The 25,161-nt window shown below is 39.8% G+C and overlaps 1 protein-coding gene across 3 annotated transcripts in view; it reads left to right on the top strand.

Annotated features, from left to right (window-relative positions):
- The window catches only part of tafa5a (TAFA chemokine like family member 5a), a 166,006-nt gene that overhangs the window by 48,288 nt on the left and 92,557 nt on the right, over positions 1-25,161 (top strand). The window lies entirely within an intron of this gene.

Below are 25,161 nucleotides of genomic sequence, written 5' to 3'. Positions count from 1 at the left end.
CTAGCTTTAGGGTAACATTGAGGTCAAGCGGTTCTAATGTCGTTCCATTCGCCTTTATATTGTGTTTTCAGACCTCCTTTCTTGGAGTCGAAAGTCGGGTACAATTCCAATGCAGACCCTCGGTCACACAACTCTCAGCTTCTCTGTTGCTCTGGCTGCTGTGTGTCTGTCATTGCTGACATGCTGTCTGGATGCACAGCCTGCAGATATGGCTGCATTGTGGGAAGTTGGTGCAGCTGGGGTTTTTGTTGGGAGGGGGGGGGGGGGCTAATTAATTGAGTTCCATTTGCTGACATTCAGCTGTTAATGCTTTAATGAATCACAACTTAGCCGATGTCTCAGCGTGGGAGATTGTTCCGTGTAACCGGTCATTAATTCCACCTACAGTACACCGCGATATACACAAATCACATCTGTCTGCGGGGAGACTTTCATGCAGAGGTTGAGCACACTTACTGCTCAAACTCCTTATGAAAGTCAAATGGTGTAAGCTGGGGGAATTACTGCACTGCATAAAGCTGGCACGTAAAACAGCTCTTAATACTACCCTTACACATGTATACCCCGGGGCGAGCAGGGTCTGTTTGGCACTTAGGAACGGTCACGAGTTTTCCTTTGTGGTGATTGTTGAAAAGCGAAGGCTTGGAATGGCTCGCCATGCCCTCGCTGCCTCCAGCCCAGGGCAGATATTCGGGTCAAGCAGTAGCAAGCACTTCCCTCACCGTGGTGAGTCCATGACTGCTTCTGGGTAGGAGTATGTCCAGCCATAGTGAAGTAAAGGGAGCGAGGGGTGAGAAATAGGTCTGTCAGCCAAAAAATTTGAAGCAAGGGGAGTTGAGGATTCTGTACTGGCACATGTCCCAAAGCCACCCTTTGTAGTTTTAATTTACTGTGGCACACTGGCCTTACAGAGAGGTCAAAAAGAGGATTGTGTGGCCACCTAACAGTACAAAAAAGTGCTGCTTGCGGCCGTGTTGATGCGATGGGATCTTATTAGATTCGGGCCATCAGCATTGTTAAGCTTGTTGACTGGCAAGACAATATTTTTGACCTTCACTGCCGAGTTGTTTGCCGGTATCATGTTGTGCTTTTTACGCTGAGGTGTTGTTCCCTTAAGCCCGTGTTTTTCTGTGCTTTCTAACTTGACACAGAATAGCTTTTAAGTTTTCGGGGGGGAGAAGTCTGCTGGTCACTCTCTGGCAAGAGGCCACATTTAATTTCGGTTTGGGCTTTATTGAAATGTGGCACAGAGAGACGGAGGGAGAGAAGTGGTGAGAATATGCTCACTTTAGGCTACAAGAATGGCCAAGGTCAAACCCTGCTCTGAGGCCTAATAATACGAACTGATAAAATGAATTCAAAGGAGTGCATTAGCGACAGTCTTTTGGGAATGAGGATAATGAAAGGCATGCACAAGGGACCTAAAAAAGAACAGAGGCCGTTTAGTCTCAGCCTGCATATTCTTTCATTAAGAACATTGGGGTTGTCCAACACTACCATCTTTTAGTGTGAATTAGAACAAAAGAAAGCAGGGGGGTGGGGGGGTGGAGAAGTATTTTTAGTCTCCTCTCTATCATGTGCCGGATTGATCGCCTCCTCTGTGCTTCAGTGCGTGAGGACGCTGAAGCTGGCGGTACAGATGTGCATGCAGGTGGTATATTATTTAAGGTAGCCTGTCAACAAGAGAGTTATTTTCATATCAGTGATTGTGAGCTTGCAAACTACAGATTGAAGATGGTGATTTGGGCTCATGGAGAAAGAATACGTCAGCTCTGTGTCAGCTTGTTAGGAAGCTGAACACACTATGAGCAGAAATATGCATTTGAGGTTGGGGGGTTGTACACCCCGTTGCGTCAGCCCTCTTGCATAATGTGGCACAGGATCTCGGCTCGCAGAGAGGCTTGGGTTTGGGATTGGAAACGTATTATGCGCTCGGAATGTGGATGAATTTTGGGCCATAAATTTCTCACACTGTCCACTTCAATAATTCACACAATGAAGCGAATCCCGTTTCGCTCTTTATTGGCTGAGATATTTGTCACATGGCAATAGAGGGTCCGACAGGTTCGCAGAACAGCTCCTGGTGCAGAAATCCCCCGGCGAGTCTGGGACCATCGAGGCACGTGAAAGGTTTTGTTCTGGAAATAACGCGTTAGTCACTGTAATAAAATGGCCTGCATAATATGCTACGGTTATATCTTTGGTGTGCTTTTAAAGCTAAAAAGAGCAGCATCTTTAAAACACCAGTGGCCTGTTCGCTCTCAATATTGGAGTAACATTGTGAAGGTGTACCAGAACGCAGCTTAGTGGCTTTATTGAAAATTCTCTCAAGTGTTCATGAAGATGCTTTAAGAGTCAATAAAACCTTAAAGACAAATTTGAATAATCTTGAATGATTAGTTTGCATTTTCTCATCGTTGTAACTATGTCATGGATGGCGCCATATAGAAGGTTGTTTTCCCAAAACTTATAAGCATCGTGGGACACATGCATCCCACTCTGATTTCAAGTTGGCCAAACCAGCGTCTGTCAGGAGAAAGATGTTTGATTACACATCATTTAATTCCATTTAATTAAAAACATATGAAGAAGTGCAGTTTTAACAGTAGCTTTCATTGTGTGGTTTTCTACATGATAAAGAAATGCTGCAGTGCTAAATGAAAGAAGTTTGTCAGCATGAATTTATAAAATTGCAGAAAAATGTATGGTTATTACAGGTATAAGAGAGTACTTCACATTAATTGGCAAAAAATGTCCTATCCTTTTGCTTTTTCTGTGGCTTCATTGTAAAAACAAAAAATCTGCAGCACACAGTGAAAAAAAACAGGAACTTTTCTGCATTTTAACTGTTATTGCTTATCTATCACTTAAGTGCCTTGGTGTAGTATGAATGGCAGTGGATCTTCACCAGGAGGGAAAAACTATGAAAGCTATGAAATTCAGAAATTGATGTCGCATTTTCCAAAGATGTGCGTCAGGTTGGCCAATTCTGGTCCCCGGACCTTATGTTTGAGACCTCTGATTGGAATGATCTTAGATGCGCATTCGTTTGCAAGCATACCCACATGAACCATTTATTTTTATTTATTTATTTTTTTAAATTAATACGTCTTGAAAAGATGAAATATTAAACGTCTCTGTGACACTGAGGAGCTGAGTAGGTGAAGCGCTCCCAAAAACCTCATGTCTGCACAGCCCAGTGGCCTCTCTCCGTCCTCCACCTCCCTCAGACAGACCACCAGGCTGCCTAACAACTGCAGTTATTGATCTTCAGGTAAAACCACAGAGTGAGCCATAATGGACCAAAGTGACAGATATACAGTGTGTGTGTGTCTGTGTGAATGCACTGCACTCAATGTCAGAGAACCAAAATCATTTACAGCAGGTGCTCTAAAAAGCACAGTGCAGGGTATCCTCTTTTTTTTCCAAACAAAAAGATGTGGATTAGAATGACATCCTGTGCTGTGGAGGCTCAGCTCGGAGCAGCCTCAGGCAGATTCGGGTCAAGTGGTGGCAAACTCGCAGTGTCATGCACGCACGTGGCCCATGAAGGAAGGGGAGCCCTGTCACTTAGGACACCAGATGAAAAAGAGAGGGTGTAATAGTGTAATAATAAACATATGAACAAACCGGGAGTCTGCAGTCGGGGGTTATGTGCTCAAAACTCACGTCACTGCCTGAAACACAGGACATCGCTGTCTCTTACGTCGAGCTCTTTTGCTCAAATTAAACTGATTGCATGACTAAAAGAAATCCTAGCGTGATCGGTTTTATGTGCCAGAGTTGTCAAACAGTAGATGGTTATGTAACATACTAAAGATCTGCTCCACAACTGCTGTTTATATCGGCAGTTATTATTTTTCCCTCCACTTTTCGTACTATTTTGTCCTCCAGTTTCCTCCTATCACTGCAGAGATTTCAGTACAAGTATTCAATTTCGTCGTGCCATCTGCGGATGTCGTGTCTCATTTCTCCATCTGAATATTAATTCTGTTTGTGCCACTGTAGCAGAATGCACAATGCGTGCTAGGCACGGCCTTTAAGAGGCGTAGCCGCTTTTCCAGCTATCACCTGCATCTAAAACCTGCCGATGGTCTAATTAGAGTGGAGGCCAGGGCGAACTGCTGCACGAGCTCCCACTCGAATGTGATTTTGAGATCCAGCAGCAGAGGTGCAGTCATTAAGTATTTCTTCCTTTTTTTTAAGCATCTATTATTAATCTGCAGAAAGGAAGGATTTTAGGGAACTTAGCCCTGCAGCACAGCTTTTGGACTCAACTGAGATAAAGATAATATGCATGTATTTAATGCTGCAGTAATACTCCTTCAGCATACAGAAGCAATGTCACAATCACCGTGTTTTACTTGGCAAATCCTCGGTGATTTCAAATCCCTCACAGCCAAGGGGTACGTAGGTAAAAGTCTGTCTGAATGTAATCTGCTGTAAACTGCTCTAAATTGAACACAATTTATCTTTAATGGTCAGTATCAGCTGTAATCCATAGGGGTGGCACGCATTAATCAATTGCTTAATTGATTCATTAGTTAAGGGGTTTGTTAATTAAATCACTTCTGTGAGTCAATCACAGTTGCAGCAGAAGCCTGTGGTGGTTTTTTCAAGGTAATCTAAGCCTGGTCCCAAACAAGCCCCTTGTGCCTTGTGTCCAGGGCCACTTTTCATCTGTTTGTGTGTTTGCTCATGGCACTGTTCTTCACAGTTCCTATTGATTGTGGGACAGTAAAAAGTGTGCACTATTGCACCCAGTTTTCCAAAAGTCCTATTGATTGCCTTTTGGCAGAGCTGTGGGACGATTGGCGTTGGCTTTTCTAATAAAAAGCTGGCTGTGGGGATCCTCCTAGTGTTCCGTTATTTTTTACTGGAAACACTCAGCGGCCTTTGGAAATAGCGATGTCAGAAAGACATCACCCTTACACACTTCATTCGTGCCCTTCCACCCATGAAGTGCCGTGTAAAACTCCCCAAGGCCCTACCAAACCAAGCTTGAAGACATAGATTTGAGCTATTCTGTAAAACCTTGGATCAGCAAGGACATGCAATGCGACATCTTCCAAGCACATTAGTGTAATAAAGATGATGGTGATTTAAAAAAAAGTGTGCCACACATATTAAATTGTGGCACAGATCAGGAAGCCACAGAGCACAGATTGTTAGGTTGTGCTCCTCTTGGCTGTAAAAAGTGGCAAACAGCATAAAGGAGCTGAGCAGTTTAAATAACTGTGGCTGCGTCTTTGATTAAAACCTCGTCCAGAATGTCTCCTGGTCACTTCGATCTGATAGAGCTTGGCTGTATAAATTAATCATGGGTGCATTTGCACGCGCATAAAATGAAAGTAAATGGTGGAGTGTTTGGCAGTAGACACCCAAACTGAGGAGTAGGACAAGAAGAAGGAGGGCCAGTAGTTTGAGACGTTAGAGGCAAGCAGAGCCATTTGTCTATCCTCTCAGATCAGCATTTTCCTTAGAGGAGGGCGGATTCCTGTGGGTCTGTTCTTGCAACACTGGCAACATGTCCATCATGATCATCTCTCAAAGAGAAGCTGGTCCCGCCCCTTGGATGATCTAACCCGAGTCAGTGGATTCATCAGGATATACTGTGCGAGCTGAAAGAGTGCTGATTTAGGGGAACTGAGCCTGTCCATTTTATTCATAGGCCAACTCTCCAGACTATTGATTCCCTGACCACCAGGGTGCTTGAGAGTGATACATCCACACATTCTTTAGGAAATGATGGGTGAGAAGTGTGCTTACCCTTCTGCCTTTTCTATTTGTGCCTTCCTGCTGTGTCAAAGGTAGCGATGAGGTCATCCCGAGGTTGGATCAATCACCGTGCCTCTGTTCATCTAGTCGATCGATAGCTGCTTAAGAAGTTTGATCTTCTGTGTGCGTGAGATCACAGTCATTCAGTCAATGGATTGTGAAACTAGGGTTTTTTTCTGTCTTCACGAAAGCTTGGCCCCCAAGGCCATTGTGACACAAATTTGGTGTCTGCGATAACAGACTTGGTCATGCTTTATGGATCCGCTGCGTTCTAACCGTTTTTCCATTTCCATCTGACAGAAATGTAGGTTTAATCTGACATTAGGCGGGCTATAGTGCATTAGCTTTTTGTGTCAAAGGGGCAGAATATTACTGATGCTATGCTGCTCCACCGAAACAAATTGCATGTTACTCTTTAGAAAACTAATGGAGGCTTTATCGATTCGAACAGGGCCAGCCACTTGCTTTGTCTCGGCTGTCAGATTGTGTCTAAAGCAATTTCATAAAGATCATTATTTTCTTTCTCAGGATGTCTTGCAGCTAAACAAGATCCTCCCTCGTTCATTCTTGCTTTTTATACTGCTTACGGCAGCAGCTCTTATGGTCCAATTGAAAATGAATTAGAATAGAATGACACATAATGAAAATCACTAAGAAACATTGGCACGTCACATCCCCTTAGCTTGTTGCACCCTTGAATAGATTGCTTGTGGGGTTCCAATTCCTATTCCCGTTCTCACGCAGTAGAAGAAAATGGGTTTAGCTCACTGTAAAGGACAAACCATATCATTACGGGTCATAACAAGCAGCGCCACTCATTTATCTTCTAATGGCATTAAAGCATGCGGCGAAAAAGGTGCTGACATGGATGTTAGTCATGCAACGAAGCAAGATAAGTCATCAGGTTTTCTGCTCGTACGGTGATCATCATTGACATAATTGATGTAGCGGGCAAGCATTGCGGTGTCAAACTGTAATCCAGCAGGTTGCTTGAATAACATTATTCAAATCATTGCATGCTTTAGCTTGTTTACTCATTGGAACTGTCTTTGTTGTTCCAGTTGTGAAGCATTTTAAATGCAGAAGGAACCTGTTGCCACTCCATTACACAGTGTAGCTAACTTATAACTTATAAAGAGAATTATCTTCAGCTGATAAAAATTAAACAATTTGGGCTTTTTCAATTGTAATCCTGATTTTTTAAGTAGTAAAATGTCAATAATAATAATACAATAAAACAAAAATATAATTAAAATATAATATATAATATTTAAAACCATATTTAGATAATAGTAAACAGAAACTGTATCAAATAATGTAATGAGGAAGTTGCTGGTTTTTGAACAAATAGATCTGTTTTTCATTTGGGTGCACATTTACCATAGTTTCTCAACATGTCTTTTTAAAACAACCTTCTCTGGGTTTTCTTATTTGGAAAATCAGAACAATTTCTGTAGTTGAGAAACTTCAATGTCCCCACTCTTGTTTAGTTGTTCATAGCCTCCGCTGTTTCATTTAGGATATCTTACTATTACACAATAAATCTCTCTCTGCCTGTGTGTTTGTTACTTTGTCTACAAGCTCCGCCTACGCTATCAGGAGTTGAGCAATCAGCCACCTATCAAGAGACTTAGCCTGTTTTTAGCACTTATGCACCTTTAAAACCTTCTAATAGCATTGTGTCATTTTATTTCATGACAACAACATCTCATATTCACAAAATCTGAATTATACATGCCTAGCAACCACCTAGTAACAGGCAAAATTGACCCATTTTTAGCATATAAACAACATCTACCACACTAGTGAAGCAGAATGTATTTCAAAGTTGTCCCACTGAGCTTAGTAAACCATGCCCAACACTCAAAACGACGTCTGGATGGCAGCATGTGGCACTCCAAAACCTGTATGTATCATACAGTAAATAGGCAGATTCTGTGCTGGAGGATGTAGCATGCATGATTTTCAAACAGAATTTCACATTTTGATTATTCCGACCACAGGACAGATTTCTACTTCATTTCAGCCCATCCGAAAAGAGGCAAGGTCCAGAAAGGAAGTGTTTGTGGAACTGACCCACACAGTCTTTCACAGCATTGTAAAACCCTATCCTCTGAAAGATTCAGCCTCTGGGAAGCTGTTTATTTGCCTAATTGTATTACTAATTAAGCTAACTTGTTGTGACATGTTGCACCAGGTATTTTTAAACGTTACATAACTTTTTCAGCCTTTTGCCCTTCTATTAAAAAAACACAGTAAAATGTCTCAATTTCAACTTTTTATGTGTTCCTTCTACATAAATACCTAAATCTAATAACAGTTCACAAAATGTTTCTGTTTTTATTCACATTTTTACGTTTTTATGTTTGAACCTTTTTGCAAAGGTGTTGTATATCAGAGAATAGACTTCAAATAGGGCACTCAAACAACCACTGAAGCCTGTTTTTGCATCTTTTTCCAGGCTTGGCCTCGCTCTTTGCATCTGTTAATAGTTCTTTTTTACAGTTACATCGTTGCGACATATAGTTTTATGCTTATGTTTACAGCTCTGTCAATACAACAGCAGCGAGGGGGGGAGAAAGAAAAAAAAAAGGAAACCAGCCAGCAATTCTGCTTCATCACAATCATTACGGTCCATTCCACATGGGAGAAAGGAACTTCATTATTGTACCTGCAGGGACTGTTAAAACCAAACTCATGAATACAGAAAGCTTTCTTCCATGGCGTGTTGTTGCTTTACAGTGCTGCTGCTGGGGAATGTTTAAAGGCGCATTCTTCACGTAAAAATAATGCATATATAGTATACACGCTGTGTACACAGTCATTTACAAGGCATGCTGGGTATTTGCTGCTATGGGTGCTAAAGCAGCCTGGACTTCGTAGCTGTCTGAACTCAGATTGTATGTATGTATTAAGCAGGGCAAGGAGGTTCACTGCTTTCCCAAACCTGGTGTTTCATCATCTGAGAAGTAATGCACATTTTTCTACTTGGTATGCATTGATATCCATCGATGTGTCTGACTCTTTTACCACTGTGCTTTCCCCTTTCGTAACACTGACTTCGCCAGTCTCCCCTCCTCACACAGAGGTTGCCCATCCTCCGATGTTTTATATATATTAGTGGCAAAAAATTCACAGTGAGGCCAAGAATCAGATCTCCCCCAGATATCATTTCTCCACACAGTGCGAAACAAAAAAAAGGAGGTGGGGGGGAATCATATTTTAATAATGATATGTTCAGCAAATGAAATATGCCAGGTTTGCACATTTGCCTTGCTGAACAGACAATAAATTATATCTTGTACTCTGCCACATAAGCCCAAGGATAATACCACATCCAATGAGAAAGGAAATGGGGCTTGTGGGATGCAGGAAACAGAACGCCCTTGCCTGAAATCAAATGAACGGAGAGAGGAAGCATTGACATGTAGGTCCTGTCGGTGCGGTTTACCTCCTGAGCGTGCTTTCTGTTGTGCCTCTGAGCGCTTTGTATGGCGAGGTCGGTATGTAAACACGCGGTCTCTCCGTTTCTTGCAGATAAACGTCGAGGCCACAGGCATCGGCACATGTTAAGTTAACATGCAGAGGTAGGGTGACAAATACAAACGCAAGCATATGCATACGCAGGGGCTGCAAGTATACACCGGAGCTTGACAGACTGTATGGACTATCTCGTGGCTGCCTTAGTTCATTGCAAAGCAAATTCCTGTAGCTCCAAGTCTAATTTATCAAACAGACTGTGTGAGTGTGTGGCATGGTGCGTGTGTGCCTCTGTGCGTGTGAAGTTTCATCATACATTCAGAACGCACACACACGTGCTGTTCTCCATGATAGTGAATAAATGCTTGGAGCGAGTGTAGATGTGCGCACGCACACACATGCACACCCACACACCCACAAAGACACAGAGGTAGCCATGAATACATATGCATACACCGCCACAAACACACACACTCACACAGAGTGCCGCAGGTTCTTAGGGGACTCCAGAAAGGATGAAATATTGCTGCAGAGGCCACACACACGCACGCACACAGTCCACAATGAAGCACTCACAAAAATAACAGCACACACACACACACACACACTTCGAGGTATTGCTGATGAAATCTTGTCAAAGACGGGGGATGTGTGTGGACAGAGCGGCGTCAGCTACCACTTCTAGATGTCAGCGGCTTCATAACCTGACACATAACATGCATACACACACGCGCACCGCATCCACAAAATGTTAGCATCATCTGTCATTTGGTTGCCACTCATTGACAGATACAGTGCATTCCAGTTATCACGAACACTTGACATAATCTCCCGTTCAGTCATACACACACACACACAAACATACACAGCCTATAAGACATAAAGGCAGACCAAAAAAAAAAAAGGCAGAGCTGACATCATGGAAGCAGGACAGAAGTAAAACCAGCAACATCCCGGCCCTAATAGTGTCTGATAGGTAAACAGAGCATAGCCACCCACCTGCCTTTTAGCCCAGGTGGAACCACTTGAGCAAATTGCCTTCTTAATTGATGGACTTTAACTGGTTGCTGTGTGCTAGCTTGTGTGTGTGTGTGTGTGTGTTTGTGTGTCTGTGACTGCTGGGGTTTGTGCTGGTGCCTGTGGCTAGGGGAGCGGTAATAGTGGAAAGAGAAATCTGTCAGCCGGTAATGAAATAATTGGCACAAACGGTTACACACGCGAGCACCCATGCACGCATGCACACACACACACACACACACACACACACACACACACACACACACACACACACACACACACACACACACACACACACACACACACAGTTGCACTTCTGAATGCATGCAAAACACACGCGTGTACAGACGCTGTACTTTTCCCTCAAACACACGGAGCTCCAGCCATGAGTACAGATAACAACCTAGTGAAGGAGCCTGATGCACCATTTCCTCTGGTGGTAGCTACAAATGAACTAACCCAGTGGCTGAATATGGACAGACTATGACAGCAAATGAGGAGGAAGGGGACAGTCAGATAAAATGCAGAAAGGGAGCGAGGCGGAGGAAGAAAGTATAGGACACCATATGTAGACAGACAGCTTGAGAGGAGAGGAGCAGGAAGTGTGTGAAAGGAGTAAAAAGGGTAGCGCGATGACGAGACGGAGGAGGAGGAGAGAAAGAATGAGAGCGACAGAGAGAGAGTCACAGGTTGTTGCCGATGGGTTGCTTCCTGAAATAAATTCTTTTTGGGGGAGGGTTACCATGGCAACTCAGGTAATGGCAGACAGGGATTGGTTGTGCTAGTAACCTGCACCAATGCTAAGAGAGAGAGAGGATATCATCCAAATTATATGTAGTTTCTCTCCCAACGTTTGCCTCAACACAGCTGAGGATTAATTAATTTTCTCAATGATGTCTGAGAGTTCTGTTTTCTGTCAACAGAGAGCACCGAGGTTTGTCATTTAAGAGATTTGTCCCTGTCCTAACTTTAGGAGAAAACATGTCACACCTTACCGTACGTTGAAGTTTGATGTGCACAATTTAAACTTTCTGACAACAGAAAGAGTCAAAAGCTGTACCCTGGAACATTTTGAAAAGACAAACTGGAACATTGGAATAATAATAATAAAAAATGTTTTTAAAAAGTTTGTATCTTGTTATTAAACAAAGTGGAAGTGTTCAGATCTTTCAAGTAATATTAAAAATACAAAAGTATTGCAATTAAAATAGCACATTAGTAAAAGTACAATCAATTAATCTCCAAAGATACTGGAAAAAGTAAATCATAACCCAGGGATCAGGAACCTTCTGTATTGAAAGGCCAAGTTTGGACCAAAAACATCCATATAGAACCATAAAGTATCCATTACCCTCCAATATTCTTAGGTTCAGTATTGCTGGGCATAATGGGTAAAAACGTTATACTTTTGATATATACACATATTAGTATATTGCATTTTGTATTCATATTTATGTTGGTTTGATTATATTATTTATTATGTGAGGAAATATTGCCATAATTTCATCGAGCTTGCATAATGACGGTAAAGAGAGTTGAATCTTGAATCTACTGAAGCTTGCACAGCCTTTTGAGTATAAAACATATAAAATACATTTGGGATAATTTTTTACCTTAACTTTGCATTTTTATGACAGCGATGTCGTGTTTTTATTACATTTATGACATTATAGAACAAAAAAAGGAAGGACATTTTGCGTTATTTACTCATACTTACATATCTAAAAAAACAGAACAATTATGAAGTCAAAATTATAATTGTAAAGTGAAGAGGGGTAGACATAAACTTAAATTTTTTTTAAATTCAATGTGTAGGCTTTTTAAATAGATTATTTGTTTTCTGTCAATGCCCCAGGAAGTCACTGCAGATGGGCTAAAAACGAGGTATGTCAACCGTCATGTAAAAATAAATTGGTAAAATTAAGATTTGTCATCGGTACATTTTGGTATTCAGCACTGGAAGTCCCGACATATTCGCATGTGTTGTAGCATTTTGCATTATATAATGAATTTATGTATGTGGATTATTTGCTAAATGATACTTAGGGTGTAACAACATTCCTTATATGTCTTAATATCGGTTAGTGTGTCATCTTTCACAGTTACTATGTGTGTAATCGATAACATTTTAGTATTCTTAAAATGATTCTTCCATCAATGTAGTCTTATTGCATTTGGCTGCTTCCGTGAAAAATGAGAACAACGCAGTGCAGATCTTCTACTTTCCTTATTGTTTTTTTGAGTAACTGGAAAGCAACTCAAATCACTACATCAAAGAAACAGTGGAGCTTCTAGAGGTCGGATTAGGCCACTGAAAAGAGACGGTAGGAAAACCGAAAACAATGATTGAACTGCAGTTCTTTTATGCTGTAATAATATACAAAATAAATATAAAGTTAATAAACTGAATACTGATGTACTTTAGTTTTCTTATTTGGTATGTAAGTCACTAATGTTGTACATAGATTTCATACCAGTTTTAATGTATCTATATATACATTTGTTCGGGAATTGTTTATTCTTCATTTAGGCTAGTTGGTCTTCTCTTATAGCAATACGCAGCTTTTGATTATAAGGAACAAAACATATGTTCTGTTGCCCTCTGATTTTTTTTTTTTATCACAAGTAGATCCAATTAATTTGTTGAGATGCTCACAACAACTATTGGATGTGAGACGGGCTCTGCAGGTTGTTGTATTTCGCTCACTTGTCTCTTTTTTGTTTCTTTTTTTATCACTGCATGTTGAACATAGTCTGCATGGTGTCCACTCTTTCACACTTAGAGAATCTGCACACTGGCTTTGAATAGTCTCCCACTGAGGCTGAATCCAGTCTTTTAATCCTTTCTCCTCCTTTTTTTCCCATCTTTTCTATATTGTGCCCACTTATTTCTTGGCAAAGCAAAACAAAGAAACTCTGTTGGGTTTGTGTGTAAGGGGGAAGCGAAGTAGCAGAGAGAGAAACAGTTCTTGCTTCAGAAAGACAAACTAAACATTTTGCTACAGGTAGAGAAAGGAGATATATGGTGCAAGGCCAAATAAACAGCTTTACTTTACAAACAACTTGAAAAACCTGCATTCTGCTGGTACACATGGTTGAGCAGGACAACAGTAGTCAGTAAGTTTCAGTAAAATAAAGCAATAGTAAGACTACTATCAAATTTGAGGTCGCGATTGAGGCACTGGACACTGTTGGCAATGCCATTGTTTAGAAATCAGCTGTTAAAAGGTAGATCAAAGAAAACAATCTGATTAATAGTATTTTGTATTGATTCTTTGTGAGTAGTACATTCAAGTCGAACAGCTCTTTTCTTGAACTCAATGTGAGCTACACTTTTAAATAATCCTTAGTGATCACCATGGGAAAAGCTAGAATTACTGCCTCTGTCAAACTAGTCAAGGTGCAGTTTCCAACCATGTTTGTCCAAAGTCTTAGATGGCACCCAAACTTAGTGTCATGTTAGACCAAATAAGAAATATATTCTGAATTTCCTCTTCTTTTCCTGAGTTTTGGGGTTGAATAAAGGTCAAATAAGTGCTTTTTGCAAAAAAATGGTGGCTTTGCGGTGTAGTGGTTAACACATTTGCATGTGAAAGATACCCGGGGGAGGTAGCTAGTGTACTAACGCTGGTCCCAAGTCTAGCTATTTTATCAGGAAGGACATCTGGCATGAAGTCTATGCCAAATCAAACATGTGGATCTGTCCTCAGAGGGTTAGGGTTAAATCTTGGGAATTAAGGGAGCAGCTAAAAGTACCACATCAGTTTATATCCTGTTAGACATTTGTGTGAAATTTGGTCAGAATTAAGATTTGAATTCTTTCTATGAAAATGTGTTTGCGAGGTGGCAGTTGATTTCTTTGTCGTTAAGTCCATGATTCAATGATAGGACTAAATTTTAAGAAAGCACTCAAAAGAGAATGAATGTACCGCTAACCAGCCTGTGTGACGTCATCTTTCCACTAAGGTCAAAGGTGAAACACGTTAACACTGCATCGATCCCGGTGTCTGTCTGCATTTTCATCAGTCTCAAAACCTGATCAGACACTCTAAGTGACATACAAACTAACAACACTGTCTGTAAAAAGAAGCTTGGGCATGTATTTATTTTCTTTTATTCAATTATTTATTTTGAGTCTTCAGTAAAACTCAAATTTCAGTCGCCAAAACTGGCTTTCACACCCTGAGCTGATTTGATTTCATGATTTTGTTTTCATAATCATTATAAACACATTATAAATATTATTTCCTTACTCATTTAAGCTACAGTTACATTTTACAGTGTGCAGAGAGATGCAGTCGTTTGTGTAGTTCAAGAGCTCGGTGCACTCACTCAGCATCCTCAAAATAGCCCCATAATGGTGCTGTGCAAGTACATGTGTCTTGTAGTGTAGCCCTCTGGAATTGAGAGGAGACAGAGAGGACACAGTGAGAGTAGAGAGAGAGGGAGAGTCTGTGTGTGTAATAAGTGTAGTAGATGCAGATGTGGTTGTGCCAGCGGGCTGTATCAGGGTTGTGTAATGTCTGTGCAAGTCTGTCTGCACACACAGGTTGTAGTTCTTCTGTGCTTCCTCTGTGCAGTTGTGTGCGATTACAAACTCCAGTCAATGTGTGAATTCCTATTAAGGGTGTACGTGCGTGCGTGTGCGCTTAGGAGCCTGCAACACAGCCAGTCAATAATTAGCACAGACAGCAGGGGGAGGACGATGAGAGAAAACAAGATGGAAAACAACAAAAACAAAAAAAAAAGGAATATAGAAATAAAATATAATAAGAGCAGCGAGTGAAGCTGAACCCCCCCCCACCCACCCATCCACCCACCCTCTGGTTACTGTGGAAATCCAGATAAGGATGTTTCCTCTCTTATTCTGCTAACAGGGCTCTGCATTGACTCTGACAGAGCCTGAATACCAATTACGCTGCTCTGGCACCTCCTCCGTGGAGATAGAGACAGAAATAGGGGTTGTGGGAGCAAGAAGGAGCATTGGCAGGGGGTGGGGTGGCTGTGGTGACAGAAAGGGACATCCAGAGAAGGGATGTAGGGTGAGATGAATGCAAGGACAGAGGGACGCCATATAAAATGAAATGGACAGAGAGAAAACTGCAGGGCGAGCCTTGCATGTGTCTGGGAATGATTAAGAAGAGAGGGATAAAAGGAGGGAAACAAGACATCTGTGAGAGATCAGGGGAGCTGTAACCCTATCATCACTCCCTCTGTTCACAACTTTTCATACCCTGTAAGCTGATCAACACAGCCTAACAAGGTGTAACCCCCCTGTCCTGTACTGTCGTGGAGCATTTTCTACAAAGTTAAACTTTCCCCCCCTCTCCATTGCCTTTTAAAGCAACAGCTGACCATCGGTTTGTGATAATAACAGAGCCGATGATAGCTCTGGTGTTGTAGCCAATGAATAATTTATCACATACGCCGTGCCGCAGTGAGCACATAGTCTCCATTAAAGCACATTGACTGTCTGTGCTTCAGCTCTGGCTCGCTGGCTTTTGTACCGACGCGCACACGTGTGGACATGCAGATGCACGAACGCTCGCACATTTTCACAAAGGCAAAAACTTCCTCTACGTACTTGACACGCTTCCATCTTTTTTCCCTCCTTTTTCCAGGTTCCCCCATTTGCTTCTCCTTTGTCATGCAAAGAGCTGTCATTGTACAGGAAGCAGTTCAGTTTCTTCTGCAGGAGCAGAGTGCAGGATGAGAATTCAGGTTGCAACGAGGGGAAAAAAACCCCGGACGTCGATATGTTCAAGTCCTCCGAGAAGAGCTACAACAAAGGAGGCAGTGCACTCTTAAACTCCCAAAGCCCCAACAATGTGTCACCACTTGCTGTGATATACAATGCATTTTTTCTTTCCCTTCCTGTATCTCTCCTACTTTCTACTCTCAAAGGCAGTTTTTTTTAAATACTTTTTTTTTTTTTGCAGGAGTCAATTGCCAGGCACTACCTTTGTGACTGCCACAAAGACTTTGTTAGCTTTGAAAAGCAGCAACTGTGCCAAACTATCAGCTCTTCCTCATCCACTTATTGTGGAAGGCTGCGCGTCTGCAGGGAACACAGCTCCATGCTGCAATGGAAGTTATTGTCCTCCTCGTATCTTATTTGTATGTGCATTTAGCACTCTGGGTTTTGTTGAAGAAAATTATGTATTTTTCTGCAGTATGCAGGTTTACACAGTAACTTTGTGTCTACACATGGGAGTTAGCCAATCACCTATATGATAACACTGTGAGTCTGCCAGTGGTTATCAGAGGGGTTTCCCCCCCCCCACTATAAATAATGGGCCATTTAAAAGTGTAAAATATGTACGGTAGAGAAAGCTGCATATATAAGTGTCTGATTTCTATAAAGAGCTACTAAAAACACCTGATTGCTACACTTAAATCTCTCCAATCCATCACTAAATTCAAGGCAAACTAATTTTTTTTGTCATAATGCAGCAGTATCATGATGATACTATAATCAGATTGTACCGCTTCACTGGCGATCTTTGTCTTTCTGTGGGGAAGGGAACTGAAGTGATCAAACTCGTTTCCAAGCGCTGTCATTTAAAATCAGAATTATCTCTTTATGCTGAGGTAATTTCATATTTTGGAGGTGATCTCCCATAGAAATAAAGTATACCAATAAAAACAAATACATTGATAAAAAGAAAATTATGTAGCATATACAGTAGTATTATGCATCAAATTTAAATGTATCATAAGTTAGCGTAACACAAAATATTTTGAGTAACTAGTAAATTGGTCCCCACACAAATATGTGGCTCACCTCATGTTTGACTTTTAAACTTCAAGAAATATGAAATATTAAAAATTTGCTTTCCACACACCCTAAACATGTCTAAAAACAAGATTTTATTTCTTTGATTTTTGTAGTAAGAGTGGAACAATTGGTGGAGCTTTATGGAGCTTTCACGGTCTTCACACTGTGTTGTAGAAATTGGTACTTAGAGGAATTTGTGGATAATCTTAATTCTGAATTTAAAATAGTATCAAAGTACTTTAAGCTGGCCTCTTATTTTCCAGTGAGTGGCCACAGCAGGTAAATTGTCATGTTTGATTTTGCACAATGGGATTGTGTCTGCTCCCCCACTTAAACCCAAGCTTTGACTCATGTAGGGCAAATGTGTTAGCTTTTAAACCACAAAGCTGCTCATTTTTTAAGTGTACCTATTAGCAAACAATAAATGTAAGGGTAAATTTCTGATATGGCTGGAGGAACTTTCCAAATACAAACAGCTATGAGGTCAAATCATAACCAGTTCCCAATAAGGTCAAGTCTGAATCATAACACAGGCTGGGCTGTGGCTAACCTTTAGCCCTTGCCTGGCGGGATGTTCAATAAATGCATGTGACGTCCTGTTTATTTATTTGTTTATCACTGATGTTTTCAGGGTAGGGTCATCAATTAACCCATTATGTGATGCATTTGTAATATTTTAGGATACTGTTACATGTTTTTCATTTAAACCGATGAAATCCAAGGCCAAAAACACTAAAGAGGAATCAAAGTCTGTGATGATAGACAAAAATGTTAGAGAACTCAGACTGGACTTGAGTGCTATAGTACTATTTTATTTTATATTGCTCTCATGATTAGTCAGCATTCTTTAAAAAGATTGGGTTTTTTCTGTGCAAAGCAAATCTTAATTCCTCTGACAGTGTAACGGTCGTGGAGGTGGTGGGTTTAAATGAGCTGCCTCTGACAAGGTTACATAAGTTCAGTAAAATAATTTCACAGTGACTCACATGCATGAGAAATTAAGTTCTTTTCCCCTTCAGAGCAATATTTTAATTAGCTATGTCACACATTTTCTGATGATTTTTATTGTGTCCCTATGGAGTTTATTGAAACGCATAACCTCAATATTCAAAGTTAATATTAAGTCAGGATTGCTTGTAATGTTGCCAAAGAATTGTCATAAAAATGGTTATAAAATTTGCATTTTGTTTATTTTACAATGACCCAGCGTGCTCAGTAATAGTGCAAGGAATATATTTGCAATTAACTGCTGTGCTTTCACTGCCCAAATAAGATTATAACTGCACGCAAGAAGGCCTTCTTTCTACTCTGAAATAGTATCGTGCAGGTTCCAGTATGGCGTCCATGCCAATCTTCACCTCAGTTCTGCAGGGAACATTTCTAGCTGTTTCTGAATTCTTCTGTATGCATCCTTTCTCTTTTTTCCTGGCCTTTCTGCACCCGAGGCAAAAGATTGCGGTATCTCTGCAACCACTGGGTGGCCAGTATGGGGTGTTATCAGGCGATGCTTTCTAAGAAGCACCACATGCAGGTACAGCATTGCACAGATTAAAAAAAAAGATTGCAATGCTATGCTTCTAAGTATATACCCCAGGGGCAGAGAAGAAACAAACTTCTCAGTTGCAACCTGAAATAACAGAAATGCCATTTTACATTTTTATCCTAGTGACAGTTTAGCTCAGTTAACTGGATTTATACATTTTACAGTAAAAGTGTATAAATTCTGTAATGCTAACAGGAAAATACAGCTTCAATTGTTTATTTTCCTCTTTTTCTATTAAACATTTATACAAATTAATTTGAATATATGAAACCTTAACATTTAAATACACACACAAAATGTAATGTAATTATGAAAATAATCATTTTCTTAGATGTTATAATAACCCTCCCCCCATAAAATTATATATATTTATGTAATATGCAAATGCAATTTTCTCAAAATGAGATTATCAACTTCAGTAGCACTTACACAAACAAAACTTTCCATTTATATTTCTAAAATCATGTGCAATCTTGACTTTTTGTTGATGAATTTACTGATTGATTGAGGCTGTAAAAATTCTTTAATCAAAAAAGAAGAAAAATATTTGAACCTCACTTTAATGTGTATACTTTCCAAAAAAAAGTATACACATTAGCAAATGATAAAAAATTGCCTTACTCGTGTATTTACACAGACCTTTAAAACCTGTAATATACCTGTAATACATATTTAGGCCATTAGCTTCAGACGTTTTGCTGTAATATGTCTTATTAAATTACTATTATTGTTATTTTCTTTTTTTCCCTAATCACTGTGAGGCAGATCTGTTTCTGTCCTTAAACACGGATACGGTTCCCTGTGTTTCTCCATGTGCATTCTGTTTGTCATACCAGTAGCCAGGTTAGCTCCTCCTTTATCATTATCTCTTACACTAGCTCATAAATCTGTGTGCTGATAGTGCTCCTCCGGCATTCTAATGCATATTCATAACACCACCACCTAAATATTCATGAGCAAATGTCTGGCCAAACAGCTTCCCCTGCCAGAATAGTGAAATATAAGACACAGTTTGCCTTTTTATGTGCTTGTTTTTTGCTGCAGTTTGTGGCAATGGGTGGGGAGTTTTGGAAAAGATGATGTATTTGCATGTCTTGAAGGAGAATTATGGGAACAGAAGTTTCCCTCCGACAATGCGGCGGCCTTCACTGAGGTAGTTCCCAGTCGAGATTTTTTTCTTTCTTTCGTTCAAAAATTGTCCAGAGGCGTGTAGTTGAAAATGAAAAATGAGCAGAGTAAGAACTTTTGATAGGTTTATTTTCCAGAGATGGCACACATACATCATGATTACAGAGCAATAAATGACATATTACCATGCAAATAAGATATACATCACCTTTGCTTTATTTTTTATTTTTTACAACCAAAACAAAACTTATTGTATTTCATGGGGTGAAGTCACGAGCTCTGTAATAACTTTTAACAGCTTTTGTTGATCAGCATTACGTATGTCAAATTTAGTTTTTTGTTACCAGTCGCGTGTGCATTCGACTATAAACCTCTATCAGATTTATTTTTGCGCAGTCAAATGTGGTGCAGTGAAAACGTAGCATTCACATTGGCCTGTCTGACACCTTCTCCTCTGATTCTTATGGAAATTAGACAGAAGGGGGGAAAAGTATGTTTGGATGCATCATGAGATTAAAAAACAAAAGGTGAGGGTTGTTTTTCCTTTTGTTCCTTTCTTTTATTCACTTCAGTTATTCTCTAGATGAATAATTTGATGGCAGATTGATGGCAGATGCAGAAAGCAGCATTAGAGGAATGTTAGGTTGTCAGACACAAGAAGAGGTTGTCAGGATCTTGTCATTTTTTCATTACTTACAAGTGTTTGCTACAGTATATTTTCAAAAGTATACAGTGAATTCCGCCTTACTGCACAGACATTCACATGGCATTTAAATATGACACCCAAAGTGACATTTAAAACCTTATATTAAGCAATGCTCCACTTTTAACCTTTATCTTCATGTCTTTGTCTTTTAGAGTAATGATCACTACATGGTGTAAAGTGTGTTATCAAGAAGCCAACTCGCAGCACTTCAGATAGTCCTGTAGAGATAGAAAACTACAACTATAAGCCACTGGTCCACTTTTCTTTTTTTTCTTTTTTTTACACAAAGAGTGAGAGAAAACACTCTTAAAGAGAGTAGAGGAATCCCATGTTTTAAGGGTTTTGAAAATCTGGACCTTATGACTCAGGGCATTTATACCCATGTGCTAAGCACCACTTGGATATTACAACACCCTATCATTCTTTTGGCATCAAACTTTTTATTTAAACTCTCACAACATGTGGGGACAGTTATATCCCAGACAAATGAGCCCCTTTTAGAAAACCTGATGACTCAAGCTTAGCTGAACAAAATGGCTGGGCTTATGAGGTTGCGGTAACTGCTAAGTAACCCAATTATATATGCTGTGCAAAAAATGGCCTTGGGAGAATTCCTCTATTAATGGTCTTTTTCCCTCGTGATGGTTAATATGCTGTTAGATTTCATTCTTGCACTTCTATGTTACCCCAGTCTCTAACATAGAAAGTATTATGTACTACGCAGTCATTTGCCATGTTTATGAGCCATAAAGTATAATTACATGTCCATAACACATTTTAATAGAAACATTTTAGCTTTTATATGTTACAAATGAATCTTTTACACCAGAGACCTTAAATACACAAATGCACCGAAGATAGCAGCGTCCTTCTCATTGCATGTTACTTGTACTATGTAACAGTTAAGATGTGACTTGCAATTTAGAAGAATGTGCACATACAGTGAAAATGAAATGTTGTGATACATACAATATATGATAAGTGCAAACATTAGTGGAAATCGTTAGCACAAGTACTGCTGCTCTGGAAGTGCTGCAGGGTTTTAATGGGGGTGATATGCTTGATCTGCATAAGCAGCAGTGTTACAGATAATTTTGGAGGCTTAAGGGCTTATTTATCTGTAGAGCCATTAGGTCAACTTGAGCCCATCACTTTCTTTGATTATAGACAGAGGCCAAATCATTCCTTCATTTGATCTCTATCGGTGCATATACTAGGACATATTACAATATTTGTATCTTGGCTCTGTCACTGGCTGATGGCCCTGGAGCTTCTACCAGTCTCATAGAGATGTAGTTTTGGGACCTTGTGTTTTAACCCGTGCTCAGACTTGAATAAGGGCAGCCAATGACAATGTAGCTGTAGCTTGGGATGTCACGATACCATAAATTCAGCAGTTACAAATACCAAAAGAAAGCAAAGGTAAAAGATCACAGGGCAAAGAATTCCTTTATTTAAAAAAGAAAAAAGTAACATTACAAAAATGGGATTTCTCTAAATAACAAACAGAAAATATTCATATTATGTTTTGTTAACAGAACACAGACTGAATTATTAGGATGGTTGCCAAGTAGCTTACGGACATCATTCTACATGGTTTACAGGAGTTACATGATGTTAGCTTAAGTAGTTAATTGAATCGAATCGAATAGAATACCTGTAATACCAGTTGTCTTAAAAAAACTTATCAGTTGTTTTTCAGGATAACATGATAAGAATAAGAATTTGAATGTTGCTGCTGCATCGTGAAACTTACTTAACTTGAGTTCTTTGAAAGTAATGATACGTCACACAGTAATGGTAAATGGTAAATGGCCTGCATTTGTATAGCGCTTTTATGTATTTGTATTTTCTCCCTTGGTCTGAAAAGTATGATAGCAGTGTTTGGATATTTCCTTTTGTGAATCGATTATCACCCCTTGGTCATCTGACTGAAATGCAAAGAGCTTCCATACTCACCTTATATTGCCTTTCTTATCAATAACTCCTGTATTTGTGGCCATCCTAAGTCCTTTTTCAGTATGCTAAATGTGCAGTACTGCAAATTTTAGTATCGATTTTACACCCAGTAAATGTAGGGCCAGTATTGCTGATCCCGATACAGGAGAGCAGTGTCATGATGTATGAGAAGCATATTTAATTAGCCAAATTTGAACAATTCAATACCTAACTAAATCACTGTGGTTTTTACTTTTCACACAATTAACACACAAAAAAAAGGAACTTTCAGCTTTTTATTTATTTTGAAACTAGGTTTTTTAAATGTGTTAAAGAGTTTGGTTCAACTTCTGCTTTTTAAATATGCTATAAACATTTCGTTAAGACATTTTTAAAATGTATTCTTTATAGTTCATATATGAGGCAAATTTGAAAATCGAAAACTACAATCAATAAAATAAAAACTAAAATATCAGTTCTATCATTCTAGTATCGGTTTAACACCTGTACCAGTGTTGGCATCAATACTATTGATATTTGAATCAATCTGCCCATCCCGAGTATGTGTATGCTGTGCCCGTCAGAACTGCAACCTTGGTACACATGACGTCTATGTTACCAATGTTACTGAAACAAAACAAATGCCATTGTTTTTTTCAGAATTTCGATATGAAAGGTATCATAAGTATGAGTTCTGGTGAACTGATCACATGATTATTGTTAGTTATCATTGTATGTGCTAATTACCCAGGGACTCTGTGACGATTTACAGACCTGCTGTAACACAAAATTAAATAATGCCTACTCAGATGCCCAGTTAAATTGTGTGTTTCAGCATATACTAGTGGCATTACTTTACTGAGCTACGATAAAGTAATTTCTTCTTTCTCAAAACCTATTATTATTATCAGCCTTTCAAATAAAAATCATGCAGCATCTAGTGATGTGAAATGACACTTTTTCACTCTTTTAGTCAGTGCATTTAAATTCCTTTTTATTTTAAAATGTTATCTCTTGCTCTTTTCATCAATGTGCAGGTTTTTCTGTGTAAAAGAAAATCACTTAACAGTCACTCAAAGAGCTAGTCCTCATGGCCTGATTTTCTATTGTACCAGCATGATACGGACGTGTTGTGAGACTATGACAAAATGACAGCTTGTCCCTGCATCTGAAAGCATCAATCACACAAAACTCTTCTCAGCAATCATCACAAGGACACCAAATTATTCATCTGAAAAACATTTGAAATGAAGAGAAAAGTTGGAGGGACAAATTACTTTCTTCTTCTTTTTTTCTTTGTCTTTCATTCAGATGATATTTCTGACACCGGGTTTTCCACTTTCCAACACGCCAAAAACTGTTGCAGTCACTCACGAGCAGCTCTGGGGAAATGTAGCATGTGTGTACATGAATGAAAGCCCCTCTTTACAATGGTCCGACATGAGACGAGCTTCATGTTCTGTGTATTTGTCTCATTGTCAGTCAGTCAGCTGTCAGCAGCATTATTGGGATGATTAAGAAAAGACCTTTTGTTCAGCTGAGGGAATTGTCTTTATTCGGCTCATCTGGTAGGGAGGTACGGTGGAGTGGAGAGGAGAGATAAATCTCACTGAATAACTTAGGTCATGGCACAAATCACTCAGTTATTTTCTTTTACCTATTTTCAGTCTCTCTTTTGTGATTTTTACTTGATTGTACTCTCATTTTCATCTGCTGCTTTTTTCTTCTCAGCATCTCTCACTTGCCTTCCCTCTCTGTTCATCAACTTTCTCTCGTTTCCCTCCTGCTCTTACACCCAGACATGGTGACATGCACCGAAAAATGCAAATTGCAAACTTTGAGGGCTGAATAAAGTGAAAGCTGTAGGCTTATTTAACGGCTTCCTGGCACTTATTGGCACCCTAATGTTGCACAGTGATAATTGGGTGAGCTGCTAATCAGGCACAACATATAGGGGGTTTCTTGGTACATGATGAAACAGTTGGATACATCTGGCAACTGACATTTTCCCAACTTCCCCACTCCCCCCGTTCCCAGGTCTCTTTCTATGCCTGCGCATTTTAGAATGGCTTTTATTACTTGAAAATCTTCACACTCTGAAACTACGGTCCATTGATTTCAGACAGATGTAGCCAAAACAGTCCATTTTCAAATCAGCAGCATCAGACTCTGCCAGCTGCAGTGCTGTAGTTAATTATTTATTGAGCTAACACTAGTTTCATGTGCTGGTTGAAAATGCTATAATCTTCCAGCGTTTCAGCAGGAAAACCTTTAAAATTGGCTTTTACATACAATCGCAACATTTGTTGAATTGTCTTTTTCCCCCCCATGGGTCAAATACTGCTGATCTGCCACAACACCTTTTAGATACATGTTTTCCAGCATCTGTACCTGACACAGGGCACCATGGTGGTATGGCTGGGGCCATGTCTATCTCTTTGTGTTATCCCTGCAGACTGTCAGACTGGCAACCTGTCCAGGGTGTACCCCGCCTGTCGCCCCATGGTAGCCAGGATAGGCTCTCCAAACTCATAAAACAATGTTTGATTGTAAAAGACCCCCTAGCATCAAAATAAATTTTAGGGGCAAGTGTAATTTGCAGTATGCAGTTTGGAAAATGATCATTCCCTAGACCTAAAAGAGTTTTTCTTTGTTCAAAAAACCCCAACTTGCAATAAAAAAGCAATAGTTCTGTATTTTGTATATATTCATGTTGTATTCTCTGTTCTGTTTAAGCCTATTTTAAAAAGTTTGTAGTGCAGTAAAAATCAGATAAGGGATTGTATGACAGTT

The sequence above is a fragment of the Astatotilapia calliptera genome, chromosome 17 (genome assembly GCF_900246225.1).
Source record: "Astatotilapia calliptera chromosome 17, fAstCal1.2, whole genome shotgun sequence".
NCBI classification, from domain to species: Eukaryota; Metazoa; Chordata; class Actinopteri; order Cichliformes; family Cichlidae; genus Astatotilapia; species Astatotilapia calliptera.
Note: the sequence above shows the minus strand (reverse complement) of the source record. Positions and strands in the feature narration are given on the sequence as shown.